The sequence below is a fragment of the Hemicordylus capensis genome, chromosome 5, assembly GCF_027244095.1.
Source record: "Hemicordylus capensis ecotype Gifberg chromosome 5, rHemCap1.1.pri, whole genome shotgun sequence".
Classification (NCBI taxonomy): domain Eukaryota; kingdom Metazoa; phylum Chordata; class Lepidosauria; order Squamata; family Cordylidae; genus Hemicordylus; species Hemicordylus capensis.
The window spans coordinates 24893357-24914028 of record NC_069661.1 but is presented as its reverse complement, the minus strand read 5'-3'; the positions used below and the strand labels follow the sequence as shown (position 1 = coordinate 24914028).

At 43.0% G+C, this 20672-nt stretch overlaps 1 long non-coding RNA gene across 1 annotated transcript in view; it reads left to right on the top strand.

Annotated features, from left to right (window-relative positions):
- The first annotated feature begins 8740 nt into the window (after positions 1-8740).
- The window catches only part of LOC128326222 (uncharacterized), a 241226-nt gene continuing 229294 nt past the window's right edge, over positions 8741-20672 (top strand). The window contains exon 1 of the long non-coding RNA XR_008307898.1: positions 8741-8809. This is a non-coding gene — a long non-coding RNA (uncharacterized LOC128326222). The remainder of the gene's footprint in view (positions 8810-20672) is intronic.

Genomic DNA, 20672 nt, shown 5'->3' with positions numbered 1-20672 from the left:
GATTATACCCCGCTGCCCTTCCCATCTCCCCTGCGGCAGGCTTCACCAGCTGCCACTGGCCTTGTGGTAGCACAGCACATTTGCACAAGTGCTTAATTAATCTAGATGTCAGCCATTATTTTGAAAGCTAAGGAAATGTTTGTCTATGCTATTGTACAGCAAGACAAGAATAGCTGATTTAAAGCAATGGTGATATTCTAACATCATTGTTAATGTCATGCCATAACTTGATATAATGAAACAAGATGGAATAACTTCTTGCATGTCACAACCAAAGGCCAGTCTACCAAGATAGCACTTACCCCCCCTCCTCATAATGAGAATACAATAATATGACCACCATTTATTGCTCTTGGGGTAAAGCAAGTAGTTCAAGCTGTGATACTTGTCAAGCAGAAAATTCTGTATTGGGTCAAAACCTTTTGCAAAGCCTCCTTAGTTAGCTGCCAGGAAAATGAGAAGGTTTTGACTGGGGCATTTGCTGTATGACCCAACATGACTTCTCCTTACAGCAAAGTTCACAATGAATGTACATGGTACTCATCAATTCCAGATTGGAATGCAAGATGTTAGCATTCTTAAATTCTTTGGGGCAGTATACAGTTAAATCCAACTAGCAGTTTTAAGATACTTTGGCAGTTTGGGATGGAGGGCGCTAAATCATTAAATCATTAAAGATACTTTGGCAGTTTGGGATGGAGGGCACTAAATCATTAAATCACTAGATTAGCAATCTAAGGCACGCATGCTAAAGGTGACACACAAAGTGATGTTGAGTGGCACTCACAGTGCAAACTGAACTAGCAATGTGAGTGCCACTCAGAAATGTTTCACCTGTACCGACAATGTGCTCTAACTCTCCCTAAGCAGTAGCAACAACAGTGGCAGAAGCATCAAGGCCTTGCCCTGCTCCATCCTTCCTTCCTGCTTCCCAGGAAGGGGAGGACATATGAGGTGGAGCAGGGGCTTGATGCTGCCACTGCTGCACTGGCAATGGAGGTGAAAAAGACAGAGGAGGTGGTGGTGTAGGAAGAAGAGAGGTGGTGCAGAAGGCAATGGCAAAGGGCCAGGACCCTTCCTTCCTTTCTTCCTCCCTCCCTCCTGCTCCTGCTCCTCTCACAGTGGGAGCAGCCCAACATGGCTGCCCCATCTGGCCTTGTGTGTATGGGCCTTGGAAGGGGACATGACTCATGTCCTCAACCCACAGTTGGAATGGCATGCCACTTCTGAAAGATTGCCAAGCCCTGTTATTAAGCATTGTTATCATTAGTATGTCTATAACATTTGTTAATTGATCCCACCCCACCACAATAAAGAAATTATGGCAACCTACTGAAAAGAAGCCATCTCATGAATTAGCGGTCCACACATAACATGTAATCTCCAAATAATCAAATTTGGCTGTGGATTGTCTGCACAGGTGCTGAGTTTCCAATGAAAATGCACTGCAGTCATGTTTGGAGAAGATGGAAATGTGATCTTTGCAAGAACATTGGTAAAAGTCCCACAACCTTTCCAAATCAGTACACAACAGACTATAATATCTCCAAGCAGATCGGAGAAGGGCAAAACCCCCTATTTCAAAACATCCGGAACTCATTTTAACTATCCATTCATTACATTTGCAAATTACAATATTCTAATGTGCTCTTTCCTCAAGGCCAGAAAAGGCAAAAATCAAAGAATATTCCTGTGTTTTGCCAGAACTTGACTTTCATATCATTTTAACAAGCTATTTATACTGAACAGAATATTCTACTACAAACATGTACTCAATAGTCTTCTAGCTGGAGTGTGAATGATGCATTTTCAGACCCATAGGCTTACATTGCAGAAGTCCAACATTTTTAATGTAGTGTCCTTGGTGTGCAATATTAACTTCAGAGAAAGCTTGCATTTGAAAGAATGTCCAGTTTTAATGTGAGTGGACAATTCCAGACAATGGCAGTTGAATGAAGTTGACAATGAAGTTGTAGAATGATATCTGAATTCAAGAAGCAAGAAAGAAAAAGAGAGAGGAAAAATGTCATCCTAAGAGAGGAAATCAAATAGTTAGGAAAAAAGTGAGAGGGGGGAGAGAGGGAGAGAGAGGATAATGTCTGCAGTAAATAAAGGAAAAGTTTAAATTTAAGAGCAATAAAAATATGTTTGTCCTTTCCATATTCCTTAGTGATAAGGACAAGTTGTCAAATGATAGGCTTGTGTTTTATAGATGCTTCCTCAAAGAAATCTTCTGTAGATTTAACTAAAGGTTTACTCAGAAACAACTCCATTTTCTCCTCCTTTTCCTCCCTTTTCCTTTCTGACTCCACCACACACACTCTTCACAGGATCCCCATTGGGATAAACGACTCAACAACATAACGTAACGTAATGTAACGTAACGTAACGTAACGTAACATAACAACACTAGGATACAACACATTCCTCTCTTTTATAACAACCAGAATTGAATTAATTTAAAACTCAGTGACAAAGTCTTGAAGTCTTTTAGGTAGTCTCCTGTTGCACACACTTCTCCTAATTTTGGAGTTCTCTGGCACAGGAGCAGTTAGTAATGCTTTTTTCTGGTACAGAGAATTGTCCATCATTTTCATCAGCCTCCTCTGTGAGGTTAAAACTGGAGGCAAGGTCAGATTCCTCTCTTCCTTTCTGGAGATCAGGCTCCCTTCCCTCTTGTCTCATAGTATACATGCTGAAAAGTCTCTAACTGTTCCATTTCTTTCCATTATACAATATGACAGAATCTCCTCAGAATTTGTTTATTTGTTTTGGTCCAGAATATTGGGAACAGCCCTTTCTCACTTTATAAGGTAGCTGTACTCAAACAAAGTCCCCCACCTGAAATGTTTGCAGTTTTGCACCCACATACAATATGTATTTTGTTGTGTTTCTCTTATCTGGTAACGAATCTCTACATCCTCAGAGTGAGCTGGCATGAAAAGTAAGGGTGTGCGAACCAGTTTGACCGGACCAAGTTTGAACAGGACTGGCCTCAGTTCAAACAGAATGGGTCGGAACTGGTTTGGGGCAATGCTTGTAAAGGGGAATCAACTGAGGATTCCCATTTACAAGCAAAGGGGGGTTCCCAAAGGGTGGGGAGCAAGAGGGTAACACCTTCCCACCAGTGGTGGGACAGCAGCAGGGGTGGTGCTCCTCTAACCCCCGCCAGCCTCCCCAGTAGCAGCCCAGGAGGCTGCGGTCCAGTTTGGTAACTGCAGAGCACACAGCGGGCCTCCATGCAGGCACAGAGGCCATTAGAATAAATAGCCCAGTGCTCTTGTGAAAGAGCAGAGGGTGCTCCTGGTGTACCCAGTGCACTTGTGGGAAAGCAGTGCTCCTAGTGCACCAGGTGCTTTTGTGCAAGAGCATCAGATGCACCAGGAGCATGTGCTGCTCTTGCACAAGAACACTGGGAGATCTATTCTAATGGCCTCTATGCCTGTGCAGGGGTCTGCGTGCTCTGCAGTTACCCAAGCAGGCTGCAGCCACCTGGGCTACTACTGGGGGCTTCTACTGGGGAGATCAGTGGGGGATTTAGAAGAGCACCATCCCTGCCATCATCCAGCTGGAAGGTAAGTTACCCTCTTCACCCCCGCCTTTTGGGAATCCCCCTTTATTTGTAAAGGGGAATCCTCAGTGTATGCCCCTTTACAAGCATTGCCCTGAATTGGTCCGGGCACAGTCTCAAACTGGACTGGGCACAGTCCAATTTGACTCAACAGCCAAACTTTGACTCAGTTTGACTCAGCAGTCAAACTGGACTGGGCACAGTTGGGTCGGAACTGGACCAAACCAGGTCGGTTCAAATTCGGTTTGAATTCAAACAGAACCAGCAATACTGTTTTTATGTGCACATCCCTAATGAAAAGCCCTATCAGTTGTTGCCATTGGGTAAGTTTGGTGGAAGCTTTGCGTCCTCTCAGCAGTTCAAAATGTAATTTTCCTGTAGTAGAATGAGGAGTAATTCAAAAAGCAAATAGAGTTTCACAGATTGCCTCTTTCCAGGGTTGTTTTTTGCATGGTAGCCAGTTGTAAACTTTCTTTCACTAATCTGTTAATTCTTTCCACTAAGCCATTCCCTCAGGGTTGGTACAAGGAAATAGCATTGTTTTTTATTCCATGGTTATGCAAATATTGCTCCATTTCATATTAGGAAAACTGTGTCCCATTGTCAGTCACTAGTTCTTTAGGAAGACCTTGGACCGGGTTTCATGATCAGTGAGATCCGGTTTAGGGCACTGAGCGGGAAGAGTGGGCTAAGCCCGCTCTTGCCGTTCACGAGCGGGCAGGGAGCCCTGGGCGGCCAGATTGGCCACTCACATGATGGCTGGCTCCAAGATGGAGCCGATGGGGGGTGGGGTGCTTGGGGGCCACGTGGCCCCCAGAAGCCCCAGTATGCCCTGTGCGAGCGCGCAGGGCATACTGGGGAGACCCCCGAGCCGGGAGGCTGCTTTTAAACTTCCCGGCCGGGGGTCTACTCATGAGTAGCCATGGCGCAGATGCAAACCCGGGCTAAGAGGCAGGCTACAGGAGCGGGTTAGCCGCTCCAGAACCACCGGGCTCAATTACAAGCCCGGTGGCTCTTACAATCACAAAAATTGGGCTAGGATTTTCCCTTATCTCACAAAAACTGCAGCCATGAACTGGATCACCTTGTTTGTAGTAATGTTGTCAGCAAATAAAACTTCTGGCCATCTGGGATAGTATAGAACAAATACTCTAACAAAACTTTTGTTTTGTGAGTTGGTTCTCAAAAAGCCCCATTATATCCAGAGTACATTTTCTCCAGGGACCATTGGGATACTCTTTTGGAGTCAAGCAGGTGGTAAAAGTCTTCTGTGATTTGTCATATACAGCACAAGCCATACAGTGTTTACATTTTCAATGTGTTTGTCCACATCTGGCCACCCAAAACTTTCTCTGATTCACCTTTTAGTCGAACTCATGCCCATGTGACCTTCATGCTCACTTTAGCTCACTTTTGCTTGTAAGCAGGTTGGCATCACCAAATGATCAATCCTCAGCACCAGCTCATTGAGAAGAGAGAAGAGACAACTCCCTTGCTACGTGCAAGTATGGGTGAAGATACTCAGGTACCATTTTTTGTGTGGCCATCCATTAGTTATGAAAGATTTATGTTCAGTAATTACTTGATCATCAATGAAGGCCACTTTGCATTCAGAAGACATGATCACTCCATGAGTAGATGAAACTATTTGCTCAATTACTGCTCCTTCATCCACATCTTCTGGGATGTCCTCTTGGCCTGGAAGTGGAAGTCGAGATTAAAAAATCTGCAGTTGTATTCTAGACCTGGAATATATTCCACCTGGAAATAAAAATCCATAAGTCTGGTGATCCATTTGGCTATACTTGGGGTTCGACTTGATTCCCTAGTAATAAATAAAGCAGTTAGGGTCTATGGTCTGACCATAAAGTGAATTTTCTGCCTCACAAGTAAGTCGTGAAGTGCCTCAGTGCCCAGAAACATGTTAGAGCTTCTTTTTCAATGACAGAATACATTTCTTGGAAGCAGTGCACACTCAGGAAGCAAAGGCAACTGTAACTTCCCTGTCTCATTTTTCTGGGTCAAGACAGCACTCAAACCATATTCAGAAGCATCAGTGGTTATAATAGTGTGCCTGTTGGTGTCAAAAGAAGTGAGAGGAGGGCTTTCAGCAATGGCTGATTTGCAGGATGCATCCTAGTTAAATGCGAAGAAGAAGAAGAAGAAGAAGAAGAAGAAGAAGAAGAAGAAGAAGAAGAAGAAGAAGAAGAAGAAGCGGAGCAACTTTTGAGGCACATTGTCTAACAAATTTAGAGTAATACTAACAAAGTCATAAAAATTATCAAAGTGCTTCCTTGTTGTGTGGCTCTGGTGCTTCCTGAATAGCTTTCACCAAGTCTGTTTTGGGATGTATGCCACTCTGAGATAAAGTGAGGTCATTCACACTATCAAAAACTGTGCTCTACCCAGTTTGGGAGCTGTGTGAGCTCCCAATTTTCAGTTGTGTGGAAGCAAGGTTAGAGGAAAACCTGGGTAGAAGTGATTGTGTAGAAGCAAGGTAGGAGGAAAAGCTACCCAGATTATGTGTCTTTTCTTAAGACATCTGTCAGTTTAGCATCATGCTCTTCAATAGTTTTGCCATACACTAAAATGTCATCTTGAAAGCATGTGATTCCATCCATAGTCCCCGAAATTGCACACATCATTTGTTGAAATACCAAAGCTACAGAGGCTAATCCAAAGGGCAGTCTTTTGTACTGAAAAAGACCCTCTGGGGTAATGAAAGCTGTATATTTGCAAGAACCTTTGAGCAGAGGAATTTGATGATAGGCCAAAGACAAGTCCAAAGTTGTGAACACTGAGGCCTCTTTCAGAGTAAGCAAAGCAGCATTTCATGTTAAGAGCTTTACCCTGAAACTCTTCTGTTCATAATTAATAGGACCTATTTTGAGCATATGTCTTCCTTTTGTGCCTGCACAGTTGATATTCATCCATTCATACCAGCAAGGCTGGTAAGCGATGGAATAGGAGCTTTAAAGACTCTTGCATCAAAAAAAGCCATACTGGAAGAAACTCCTTCAGCAGAATCCAATGAAGGTCGCTGATAAGGGTTTTGCCTTTGCGTGATAGAGTTATCCAAAAGAATAAGAGAAGATTCGCTCACTGCACTCCCCTCACTGCTGCCGCAAAAAGTCAAGTGAGAATTACAATCAAAGGGCTTTCCATAGGATTATTACAGGTACTCACTTCTGGGTTCTTTGGATTCAATGGAGAATTAAGCAGCACAAAGGCGTCCTCCTCCACGTTTCCTTTCTGATTATCGGTTAGTTTTACAGATTGAAGAAGTTGAGCGAGAAGGGGTTCGTGCCTTTCTATGAGGGTGTTCTTTCCTCTGGTTTTAGTCAAAAAGATGTTTAATTTGGGGTGGGACATTTTCCCACCTTTTTTGTCTTTGGAGATTTTCTTTCTGTGCTTTGCTCCAATCGCGTGTAGCTTTCGGCTTTCAGTGTCTTATCTTCCTAGGCAATTCAGTAAATCTAAGGCCACAGTATCTTTAAGCACAGTTGCTAACAAGCATGAGCACATAATAAAAAGCATTCCAGCCGATAAAAGTGATTTAAAACAAATTAAAAACCAAGGAGAGGAGCTCTGAAGCTGGAAAACGCGTGCAACTGCAGGCCCCTCCCCTCCGGAAGTCAGCAAGGCTGGTAGCTACCAAGGCCTCTGCGAGGAATTTTATCAGGGGGTACAAAGTTTCTTTCGGGCCCCCTTCCCTTCTCCATTAGTCATCCTGTTTTTATCCACTACGGTTTTATGCCATGAGCTATAGCCTGTAAGGCCAAAAAGGGCGTGGAAGGCAAGAGAGGCGTGGAATGGAGCACTCTGTTGATTTTCTGCATTTGAGGCCTTATGCTCCTATACTCCCTCCGTGATAAATATAAATAAAATAAAATAAAAGAGGATCAGAGAGGAAAGCACATTTGATTTGAACATCTTTGTTTATGCTACAATACAGATAAGGAGAAAGTTCACATTGAAACAACCTTTTATATTGCAATGCAGATCAGATCATCAGAAGACATAATTATGAGTAAAATGTTAAAATAAGGTAGATAGGCTTAGTATTTACTTTTTAAAAAGAGCTTTTCTGGCCTTTTTGTGTGTGAAAATTTTCAAATCACAGCATGAAAATTCATTGTTCTGGCAATGTTTGATTCAATACTTAGCCTGGCAAAATCTACAAGACATTCCTGAGACTTTGTAGACCTTAAATAATTCTTAATCAGCTTGAGTTTGCTAAAAGACCTCTCTGCAGAAGCTACTGTTGCTGGAATTGTTAATAGTATTCTTAAGCTAACACAAACATTTGGAAACAGGTCACCAAGTCTGTACTCTGTTAACAAGTTCAACAGATCTAATGGCTTTAACAGTGCATTTACAAAATTTCTTTATGTACTGAGGGTAAATGTTGCATTTCTTTTCCAAAATCATCACCGTTAAGGTCAGCAAGATATTGCTCTGATAAAGATAGAGCTTTCTCTCCACATCACTTTCAGACATGGTGAGATATTGAGATGGAAACTCGGTTGTGATACATCCAATGTCAAGGCCTAGATTACTCCTCTCGTTTTCCAAATTCACTTCCATATGCACCTGTATTTCTGTTTCTTTCTGTTTTCTATTTTCATTTTCTGCATATGCCCCTTCATCAAAATCCTTTGCATGATTACCCAAATCAACTGCTCCTTGTTTAAGGATGAGGTTTCCAACAGTTTCTTCTTGCTCCAATTCTATAGATGAGTTGAATGGAAAAAAATTTGAAGCCACACCTAATCTTTTTCACATTCTTGTAATATTTTTGGTCTTCTATAGTGAGGGGTAAACTGCACAGAATATCCTCTGCAGTGTTTCCCATAGCAAAAATGAGAGCATTCACTTGGTGTTCCTGCAGGCGCGTAACAATGATAGGGCAAGGGGAGACAGTTGTCTGGGGGCCCCACTGCCTGGAGGGGCACCCCAGGGGCACCTCATGTGACTCCCCATTGCCCCCTGCCCAGCCCCATAGCCTCTCAGCCACTTGCCCTGTTCGCCGTCTCTCCTGCTTGTTCTGCTGGCCCTCAGGCAAGCTGCAAAGAGCTCCTTTTCTCCCGCCTCTCAGCTGATCGGCGGGTGGGCGGGGCTTCCACGGAGGCCTCCGTGTAGGCCGCAGTGAAGCCTGAACTCAAGTAGGGCCCAAGCCAGCCAGGAAGGAGGAGGCAGCCAGAGTGTTCTCTACAGCAGAAGACCCCTTGCTGCCAGGTAGAGTGTGAACTCCTTTTTGTGCTTACCTTTCCCGGCCCCCCCCCATATATAGGGATCTGCTTGCCATAGGGCTTGGATATGGGGGGTGGGGGAGGGACCCAGAAGTCTCTGAATATTTATTTTGAAACAGCTTGGGAAATTTGCTGACTTAAAAAAAACTATCTAAAAAGTCCTATAAGTGGCTTGTTTCATGGCAGAAAATTGCAAAAACTTCTGGAACAGTATTTTATTAATTTTATTCATTCATTCATTCATTTATAAATGCACTTCTGTTCAAGTTGTTTTGCAACCCAGAAGGTCTGAGTGAGAACTGTGAAGCATGTGTGGTGCTTTTATTTTATTTTTCTTGTGTGTGAACTGCTCCCCAATAACTTGCAGGGACTTCAGGGTCAATCTGGCCAACATGTGAATGCAGCACCTCCATTCCAGAGGAGATGTGTCTTAAAGGGCTTTAAAAGCCTCCTGTGAAAAACCTCCTGCAATCAAACTTGACTGAATTTGTTCAGAATTCTGGGAAAACAAACATAGGTTCACCCTGCATGGTTGAAAGTCTCCTTTGCTAATCTGTAGCGAGGGGCCCATTTTAATAATTCATCTTTCTAGTGTGTTCTAGGCATTAAAAGTAATACAAATGTATAGTACTCAATGTATATCACTATATATTGTGACGTGTGCGTGTGTGTATTCAGTGAAATGTACTTGCAGGCAGCAGACTTATTTTGGAATATCAGACTTAAATCCTTGGGGGCCTGGGGTGTGCGGAGGCCCTGGACTTTGGGGGGGGGGCCCATTTTAAAATCTTGTCTCTGGGCCCACTCCAACCTTGCTACGCCCCTGTGTTCCTGTGATTTCTGCATTAATCCAAGATGGGCCATGTGTTGCGGGGAAAATCCTCTTGAATCTAGCCTTCCTGTTTGATCCAGCCCCTTACTTTCATCCTTCTATTGCATTTGATAGAGAATGGGGTGTCTTACTGGATCAAAGGGGATTAGACCGAATTCCCGCAATATGACTTGTCGCCTGACTGAATTTAAGTCAAAATGCAACAAGGATGCATGCTCAAAATAAGCTTTTATTTCATGTTATAAAAGGCACGAGTACAGTCAGAGAGAATCTGGCTGGTACTGCGCATCGAAGCTGTGCATTTTGCCAGTTTATATGGGTTTCAGCAAACAAGCATATCAGTAAAGCAATTAATATATGCCATTGGTAATTAAGCATACACATTCCAGAGGTGCTATTTAGAGCCTGGGAAGATGAGTTATTACTTGGCCTTTCTGATAACCTTACTCACTATCAGTACCTGGTGCCAGGGATGTCTATTTTTGCTTGAGTGAGGGATTTGACTAATGGACTAGTTGCATACCTATATTATCTATTTCCTGACAGGTTCTGGCATTTATTATTTCTGGCCTCCTATCTCACATTCTTGAGAGGGGCTCCCACATTCCTGGTTTGGACACTTTTCCTGACTCAATTTTCTTTGTTTTAAGCCTAGTTTTTGTTCAGCAGCCCAAACTTTGAATCAAACTCTTATACACTTATTTGTAGGCCTGGATTAAACAATTCCAATTAAACAATTCCATGATTCTTAAAGGATCCATAGCTTTCCAAACTTATGTCCTTTCCAAATTTTCACTTGGCTGTATCCTTCAGCAAACAATGGAAATCTCTCCTCTCCTCCCACCCACTCACCCTTTGTTGTGGATTCTAATTATTCTTTCTTTGCTGACTCTGACACCATGTAGTGTTTGCAAAGAAAGATCAGAAGCCATTTTAGAATAACACAGACTGAAGATGAAGCCTCCCATGGGAGGCAGTCCTTCCTTTATTTAACTCCAGTTCTTAGCATATTAAACCTTTAACCCTTTAAGTAGTGTACACTGTTTTGTCACACCATCCAGTTGCCACTACTACTTTCCCCACTTTTGATAAGGCAAGAGGTACAACAGAGTAACAGGAAGTACTGACTTCACACTTCCTGTTGTTCCATTCCATGTCTCTTGTGTTTCCAAAAGACAGAGAGAGTGGGAGTTAGTAGCCACTAGATAGGCCTAACTAGTCATGGTTATGGTTTCTGCTGCCATCCTTCCCACCAGCTATGAAGATGGAGAGAAGGAGAAAAGGCAAAGGTACAGAGAATAGAAGGCAAAACTGCTCCCTGGTGGACTCTTTGCAACAGATAGAAGGGAAAGCTCAAGGTCAGGGACTGGCAGATAAAGGACAGAAGTGAAAGGTATGCTGTGAGGGGGAAAGGGGAAATGGACTGTGAGCAGAACATACAATTTGCTCCGGTCACTGTGCACCCCTTTAGCAAGCCTGCTGCAGAGGCAGAATCCCTGACGCAGGCTTTCAGTGGTGTGGCATGATAAGAAGAGAAGCAGGGAGAAGGAAAACCTGTTCCCTGGAGTGTTCTGCATACCAGGGAGAAGGAAACCATTGAGATTGGGACTGGCAGGGGAAGGAGTGAAGGGAAACTTTTAGAGTAAGAAGGAAAAATTGACATGTAGTCCCTTATCTACATTGACATGTAGATAAGCTATGAACTGTTGCAATGACGTGTAATATAGGTTACAGTTAATACTTTGGCTCCTGGGCCCCCTTCTGGACCCCGGGCACGATGTACTCCCTGCACCACCACCCCCATCATAGGCCCTGGTAGCTATTATTGACATGTACTCAAGAGCCTGCATACTTTAGCCCTCACTCCATCTTGATGTGAAACAGTCCTTAATAGCTACATCTTAGTCCAGCCTTAAGTGGACTACTCCTGGATGTGCTTTTCAAATTCTGTCATGAACCCCCATTATTCCTGCTTCTAGAAGAAGCCCATGTTGAGTCTTACCAGCATTGGGATTCACTTCCACATGAAGAGGAGAACAGGTCATGTTGGTGAGGATACATGCCACACAGTTGCCTTCTAATTGCTGTAGGAGCAGTTTTTGCCGCCGCCACCACCACCACCACCACTTCCTCCATATTCCATCAGCCAATAGATGTTTCTTAACATATAATGGATAGGAATATATTGCAGTTGCTTTGATAACTCACAATTGGCTGTCAGCTACTGCACTACAGTTCCCAACCAGTGCTGTGAGAACTCTGGTAGGGTAAAGTAACAAAATTTGGAATGGGCGCAGAGTGAAGACTTGCACTGTATTTTCCAGACATAGGTCTGGTTTATATAGACGTTTGAATCTAAGTTTAGTGTGAGTTATCAACATTAGCATCATTGTGTGAGCCCACACCAAGGTGGTTTATGGCCCAAGATGAATCGAGTTTCCCATTATGCTAAAGTCAGTCACCTACATTGAACCTAGATTCAAATGATTGTGTGAACCAGGACATAATGAGTCACAAACTGGACATATGCAGAAACATTTACAAAACCAACTGAACAGTTCAAAATCATTGGAAATGGTCATTTGTGTTGACTTGTGAAACACTGGTTATGCAGCCTGGCTCTAAAGGGAAGATGCTGAAACTAGACCATTGCAGACTAAGAGTTAGAGTCCAATGAGAATCTAGAATCTAGATATTGACAGAATCTAGAGATGGGCTACTTGTTCTGTAATCATTGGTTTAGAAAATTAATCAAGTTACTTTGGGTGGGATGAAATACTTTTGCTTATTTTCCAAGCTGATCCAACTTCAGAAATTGCCTACCCATACAAACCATAATCCCCCAAACCTTGGCCCTCTCTTTTAAACTTAAACTACCCAGTAGTGGGAGTAGCAATAGTACTTTGTTCCCACTCTGGGGAGATGGAAGCAGGGATGGCTTCTCCTTCCCCAAATGCATTGATAAAACACTGCAAAAGTGATCTGATGGTATGTGCCATTTCATCAAGTTCATTTTTGTGCACTGTTTAATGAATGTCTATGTTCATAGAACACTACAAAAAGCATTACACATTTTTTTAAACCCACCAGCAGGAGAGCTGGTCATGTGGTAGCAAGCATGACTTGTCCCCTTAACTAAGCAGGGTCTGCCCTGGTTGCATATGAATGGGAGACGACATGTGTGAACCCTGTAAGATCTTCCCCATAAGGGATGGAGCCACTCTGGGAAGAGCAGAAGGTTCCAAGTTCCCTCCCTGGCTTCTCCAAGATAGGGCTGAAAGAGATTCCTGCCTGCCACCTTGGAGAAGCCGCTGCCAGTCTGTATAGACAATACTGACCTAGATGGACCAATGGTCTGAGTATATGGCAGCTTCCTATGTTCCACAAAAAAGCAATGTTGATGTCATTGTTCCAATGATGGTTGTGACAAGCTTTTGGGGGAATTGTCCAAACAATTCAAATTTTGATATTATCATAATTACTCCCCCCACCCACACACACACAAAGTTTTGGAATCAGTAGGTTGATGATTAACATTTTTGTCTTAACCTGCCTCAACCAGAGCTGCACAAAAACCCATCCTTTTGAATACAATGAGAATTACACCAGCTAAGTATGCACAGGGCAGCAGCCTTGATTTTTTAAATTAAAGTTGAATTCTTCTCCACTGGAAAAAATGAAGGAAAAAAAACACATTCAAATTTTGAAATGCTGCCAGTTTTCAAATCTGTTTTGTTTCCATTTTTGGAGGAATGGGAAGTTTAAAAACACAAGATTCTCTAGTGAAGATCAGTCTTATAGTAACATAGGAAACATGTGCTAAGTTGGACCTTTAGTCCATTTACATAGCATAGTATTTGACTGGTAGCAGCTCTCCAGTATTTCAAATAAGGTTCTTCCCAGCTCTGCTACCTGAGAGCCTTTCAAGTGGGGATGCTAGGACCTTTGCCATGCACTCTAGCACTATCTAAAGAGGGCTAGAGGAACAAGTGTGATTGCATGTCCATACATCAGTGAGCATAAAGAAAAACACACAGACTGTAAATAGAACTTGTGGCATCTGTATTAGACCTAGTAAACAAGTACAACTCCCTCTTGGGTGGCCCTGCAAGGGCTGTTAAGAACAAGATGTGGGGATTATGCTAGTGTAATAGAGAACCTAGGTAAAGTAGTATGCAGGATTTATCCTGCACATGGCAACCATCAGGAGAAGCTTAGCCAGCTTGCAGCCAGGAAAACATGCCTTATCCACAGGTTCTAGCATAAACACAGATGCAGCAAAATGAGTCACCGGAGGAAAACAAAAATTCAAATTGGACGCAAATGAAGCTTTGTGCGCATGCAAAACAAGAAATCCATTGAGCAAAAACTAATTTTATGCCAGTGCCAGAATGGTTGCCTTGCATGTTCAAAATGAAAATGGAGGGGCTGCCGCTCACTCGGAGAGCTCATGCTTTGCATATATTAGGCCCCAGATCTCAGGTAACATGCCAGGGAGAATGAGAATAGAATTTAAAAATGTTCTGGTACAACATTCAATAGTGGATTAAAATATTTATCTAGTGCCCATATGGCAGCATTGTAGGGGGTGGCATCTTGCAACAAATCAACAAGTGGGAGGATAACCAGCATGGTGGAGCACTTAGGATGGGAGCTGGAGACCTGGGTTCAAATCCCCATTCAACCATGAAACTCAGGGGGTGGTCTGGGGCCAGGCATTTACCTCTTAGCCTAACCTATCTCACAGGGTTTTTGTGAGGATAAAAATAGCCATATATCCTGCTTGAAATTTTTTTGAGGAAGAGCGAGATAGCATAATATAAGAACAGCCCTGCCCAAGGCCTATCTAGTCCAGCATCCTGTTTCACACAGTGGCCCACCAGATGCCTCTGGGGAGCCCACAGGCAAGAGGCAAAGACATACCTTCTCTCCTGCAGCTAGCATGCCTGCAGCTGGTATTGAGAGGCATCGTGCCTCTGAGGCTGGAAGTGACCCACAGCCACCAGACTAGTAGCCACTGATAGACCTGTCCTCCATGAATTTGTCTAAGCTCCTTTTAAAGCCATCCAAGCTGGTGGCCATCCCCACATCCCATGACAAAGAATTCCATAGATTAATTATGTGCTGTGTGAAAAAGTACTGTGTGAAAAAGTACATAGATTAATTATGCGCTGTGTGAAAAAGTACCAACAAGAAGTTGGTCCTAAATTTCCCAACCTTCAGTTTCATGGGATAATATAAATGAAATAATGAGTTACTGTAAGATTCTCTGACCTTACATTATAAGGGTCTGGCCCTTTCATGAGGTAAGGTGAGGAAGTTGCCTCAGGAGGCAGATTATTGGGGAGTGGCAAGATGTCTCCCACCCTTACTATTAGGGCAGTTCCTGACCTGTGAAAGTGGTAAAGAATGTTTTTCTTCACACTCCTTGCAGAGCTTGCAAAAAGGACAAGGAGAGAAGAGGAGGCTGATAGCAAGCAACCATCCCTCCTCCCCATGCACTTTCAAATCTTGCAGGAGTTGGTTTTGAAAGGGGGATGGCACACACCAGGGGCATGGGGCAATGGAGCCCTTTGTGCCTTGCCTTAGGTGCCACATTACCTTGGGGTGCCTCTGGTAAGAGTCTTCTTTTTTATTTGGAATGAGGGCAGTCATGTTTATAAGTAGTAAATAATTATTGAAATGTGGTTTCTATGATTTGCAATGGAGGAAATCGGTCCCCAGGGGTAGAAAAAGTGGATATGCAATCTGTGATATGGTTGGAAAATATCACAAAGGCAGGCACTCAAAATGTTCAGGGCTGTGGTTGCTAGATGAGCAGCACAGAGAGAGGCACTGTACCATTTACTGCCTGATGCCAAAGTGCAGAAGCAACCCTAGTCAAGGATAGTGGGGAATGTTTAGTGCTTGCAAACCTTCAAACAACAAACAACAAATATTTACTGTATATACCACTTTTTAACAAAAGTTCCCAAAGCAGTTTACACGGAGAAAATAATAATAAAGTAATGAGATGGATTAAAGTAATCAGATGGATTCAGACCTTCAGGGTCCGAAAACTCACTGTCAAAGCACTTGTAACTTGTTCCAAACAAGCAAATTGTGCTACAGATTTTGCCTCCTTTTTCTTTCTCTCCTCCATTCAGCCTCTAGCTCCATAGCAAAATAGAAAGCAGCCATACACTAAGTCAGACCCTTAGTCCATCTAGCTCAGTATTGTCTACACAGACTGGCAGTGGTTCATCCAAGGTTACAGGCAGGAGTCTCTCTCAGCCCCTACCTTGGAGATGCCAGGGAGAGAACTTGGAACTTTCTGCATGCAAACATGCTCCCTCCTCCCACTTCCCTCTCCATTTCTGCCGGGGTCCTCTAGGAAAAACAAAATGGAAAAATGGAATACAAGCAGTTGTTCACTGTTCTTGTGCATTCAACAGCAGGTTGATGTGTAGTCATATGAATCATAATTCACAGATTCACTCTGTACCTAAAATCTAGTTCTGCATTGTGAACAGACACACAAAAACATTTACAAATGAGAATCCATAGTAGTCAGAAGCAAAATAAAAGAAAGAAACTCAGTGAAAGAAGAAGAAAGAAACACATGCTTGCCTGAGCCCATGTCCTAAACATGTATGCACCAAACAATACTTTGAAGTTAAGGGGAATTACTTGACACCAGAACTAGAACTACAGTGGTATGCATGATTAACATAAGATCCCAGTCCAAATAGTGCTGTTTGTTTCACATTAGAGTACCCTAAAGGACTTTTGAAAAAGGACCAATAAAGATAGGAACAATGCAGAAATTGGGTATTGGGCAATACTGATGATGGTGGGAATGATGGCAGCTCCCAGTGAGGGAAGGTGGGGAAGCTTCTTGTGTATAGCTGCTAGAATGCAAGTGGGAAGTTCAGTTGGAAGAGGAAGAAAGATGGTGTCTCAAGAGTGATGTCTCAAGAGTGATGCCAAAGGGATGGATTTAACTGGGGAGATTCAAAGGATCTAATCCTTGAAGGTGTTACCATGGCAGCTGTCAACAGAGTGCTGTACTGGTACCAGGTTAAGGGTTAAGGTGCTCTGTATGCCACCAGATGAGTACCAGGGTTCCAAGGAAGTCGGTTTCAGGGTTTAGCCTTGTGAATGGGCTGGGGAATGTGCCTTAGAACTGTGCCTTAGAACAGTTAATCACAGAACCAACCAGAGAGATGGAGATCTTGGACTTAATCCTGAGTGGTGCTCAGGACAAGCAGCGAGATGTCAGAGTTGCAGAACCATTGGGAAACAGCAACCTTAGTGTGATCCATTTCAGCTTATATGAATAAGAACTGTCAAGGAAGACAGATGTGTTGGACTTCAGAAGACAGATGTGTTGGACTTCAGAAGAGGAAACTTCTCAAAAATGAGGGGACTGATAAAAAGGAGCTGAAAGGGAAAGTCAGGAGGGTCAAATCACTCCAGAAAGCATGGAACTTATTTAGAACCACAATACTAGAAGCTCAGTTGTAATGTATACCAAGAAGGAGGAAAGGTACCACCAAGTTCAGGAGGACGTCAGTGTGGCTAACAAGTAGAGTCAGGGGAAGCCATAAAAGGGAAGAAGACTTCCTTCAGAAAATGGAAGTCCTGCCCAAATGAAGAGCACAGGAAGGAACACAAAGGGGCTATTCTCACGATTAGCAAAAATCGGGCTAGGAGAGCCTAGCCCGATTTTTGCTAATCGTAAGAACCACCTGGCTCAGCTGCAAGCTCGGTGGTTCTAGAGTGGGTAACTTGCTTTGGTAGCCCTCCTGTTAGCCCGGGTTTGTGGAGCCAGCGCTCCGCAAACCCGGGCTATCTGGTCGTGAGTAGCCACGACGCGGATCCACGTTTCAGCTACTCATGAGGAGACCCCCGGAGGGGAGGTGAAAAGCCACCTCCCGGCTCTGGGGGTCTCACCAGAGTGCCCTGCATGGTCGCGCAGGGCATGCTGGAGCTTACGGGGGCCAATCGTCTCCCGCTCCTCCGTCACTGAGCTGGCAATTGTGTGGGTGGCCGATTCGGCTGCCCAGGGCTACTGCCCCGATCATCTGTGGGGAGAGCGGGCTTAGCCCGCTCTCCCTGCAGTATCATCAAAAGTGGGTCTCACTGATCATGAGACCTGCCTCAAACTCTGGCAAAAGAAATGTAAGGAAACAATAAGGGATGCAAAAAGAGAGTTTGAGGAGCATATAGCTAGAAGTTTCAAGGGTAATAACAAAAACTTCTTTAAATATATAAGAAGTAGCAAACCTGTCAGGGAGGCGGTTGGCCCCATAGATGATGAGGGTGTGAAAAGGATTATTAAAGAGGATTAGGAGATTGCAGAGAAGCTGAATGAATTGTTTGCATCTGTCTTCACAGCGGAGCATACTGACTATATACCCCCTCTGGAATTGAGCTACTCAGGTTTAGAGGCTGAAGAACTGAGCCAATTTGAGGTGATAAGGGAAGATGTTCTAAACTGTCTTGGAAAAATAAAAGTGAACAAATCGCCAGGGCCAGATGGAATCCACCCAAGAATTCTGAAGGAACTCAAGTGTGAAATTGCTGTTGTCCTAGCAAAGATATGTAACTTGTCCCTATAATCAGGCTCTGTACCAGAGGACTGGAAAGTACCCATTGTAATGCCCACGTCGTATGGGCGTGTGGGTCATCTGGGGGAAGGTGGCGGGATCCTATTCCCTTTTTCTGTGCAGTTTACAGTGCACATTAGAGTACCCCAGAGAGACAGACAGACAATGACTTTTGAAAAAGAAGAAATAAAGTTATGGACAATGCAGAAATTGGGAATTTGTCAATACCAACGATGATAAAGGTTGCTCCATGGGAGGGAGGGAGCTATTAATAAGTATCCTATTCCCTTCTTCAAAAAATATTGTATACATTACAATATATATACAATACATATTGTATACATTATGTTATTTCTAACAGAAAAGCAACAGAAATATAGCATTCTTGGCTGCACAAAATGCAAACAAAAATTGTAAAAGAAAAAAGAAACCCAGACAACCTGTTTAAAAAGGATCTTCTCACACCAATTCTTCTTCCTGTTGAAGGTTCAATGTCACCTCAGAGCATGCTTATACGTTTCATGCACACATCTAAAGGAACTTGTTTCTAACCTTTAGTGCTTTTTGCATCAGCTGATGACATGAAGTGTGGAAACATATAATGAGAGCCACTCAGATATTTCCTCAGTCAGAGGTTAGGGGAAGAAAACAATTTCAGCAAAGGACATTTCTGTACAAACACATCAGAACTGCCACAAGCACATTTTAGCCTTTGCTAAAAAGAGTTGTCAGACCTATGCAAGAATTGCATGATATCATGTTTGTCTGTTCTTGTAGATGTCAGCAGGTATAGGGTGTGTTTTCGTTTGCGGATGAATATTAAAATGCAATGAACAGGACACATTTCTTTCTGCTCAGTATCTATCTGCCACCAACCAATCCTGGGAGAGCAATGATCCATTTTTGCAGTTGGGACCACTTTGTTCCTTCTGTCTCAATGGCTGCAGAGAACTGCAACTAGGATGGAGGGAAGGGGGAGAGAGTGAGAGCGAGCAAGCAAGGTGATAACTGACAATGTTACGTCTCCATTTGTGAACTTAGATACATTATTTCCAAAGTGCCCAATAATAAGATAGGAAACCTCCAAGCACAGACCGGCAAGGGGAGGGATGTGCAGAAACATAAAATACAGATGTCCGTTCATAGTTCATTCAGTGTACCATCAGGTCACATCATGGAGGAGGGGAACAGGAAGTACTGAAGATTTTGCTTTGTGCAAAAGGGGGGGGATCCCACTTCCATTGCTGCTGCAAACTTTGTTAGTTTGCTTTCTTTAGTACTAACCCCCACACCATATTAGTTTGGCTTAGGATTTTAATTTCAATTGTGTATTTCTCTGAGTCTGTTTGGGATTTGCTTTGATTTGCCTATAGTCAGAGCATGCATGCATGCATTCATTCATTCATTTATTTGTTATCCTGTTTTCTACCAGTGGGAACCTGCCCCAAATTCCTTATATCTTGATATTTCTCTGGGTTAATGAGACTGTGTTTGTCTTGGGTTGCATGAGGGAGCATTTTCTTGGATGTTCCTGAAGTCATTTATTTGAAATCTTTTCCAATACTGATCCACCACAAGTACTGATCCACTGTCTAAACCATGATTTCAATTATTATGAGTGAGCCTTAGGTTCATGCACATCCTCCTCCTCCTCCTCCTCCTCCATGCATGAGAAGGGTGATCGAAAGCTCCCAGTTTTGTTTTTAAACTAACTGCTGGTCCCCATTATGTCAAAACTCAACTGTGGTTTTGCCATTTGGGGTGTTCTAAAGAAACAGCAATAGTGGACTTAGGGACAGCTCTTCTGCTACTTCCTAATTTTTGCTGTCATGCAAAGTGAGAAGAGACACGTTTTATCTCTACACTGGGAGAATGCAAATTTCCTCTTTTAGAAGAGCCCTTGAAGCAATGAGAAAGGAAGCATGCATTTCTTTGTTTTCACTTCTCTCTTTTTTAAATAATTTGTTTATAAAGGAGAATGAACAGAAAGGGTAAAAAATACAAGTTAGAACACCGGGGAGGGAGTGGGACATAGAGATGAACATACTCTTGGAACTTACTGTTCCAGAACATTTTAAACAGTATCCACTCTTCAATAAAGTTATCAGTTTGTCTTCCTAGATAACTTCTTGAGAAATAGGTCAGCTTAGTCAGTGAGGTGATATTCCAAATTCTTTTAAACTATTCAGACAGTAGAAGCTCTTCTGCTTTTATCTAGTGTAGCGCAATGGAAATTTTTGCTGCTGCCAATAAGCTTAGTATCCAGAGTCTGTTATGTTAATGTTGTACTTTTAAATAGTATAACATAATCTTGTTATGGCAAGACAAACAAAAAGTGAAGACGATCAGTTGCTGGCTTCTTTCGTATCTTTAAAGCAGCTCTGAGCTTAATGACAGAGTGTCTATGCTGGTCAAAGACCATAATA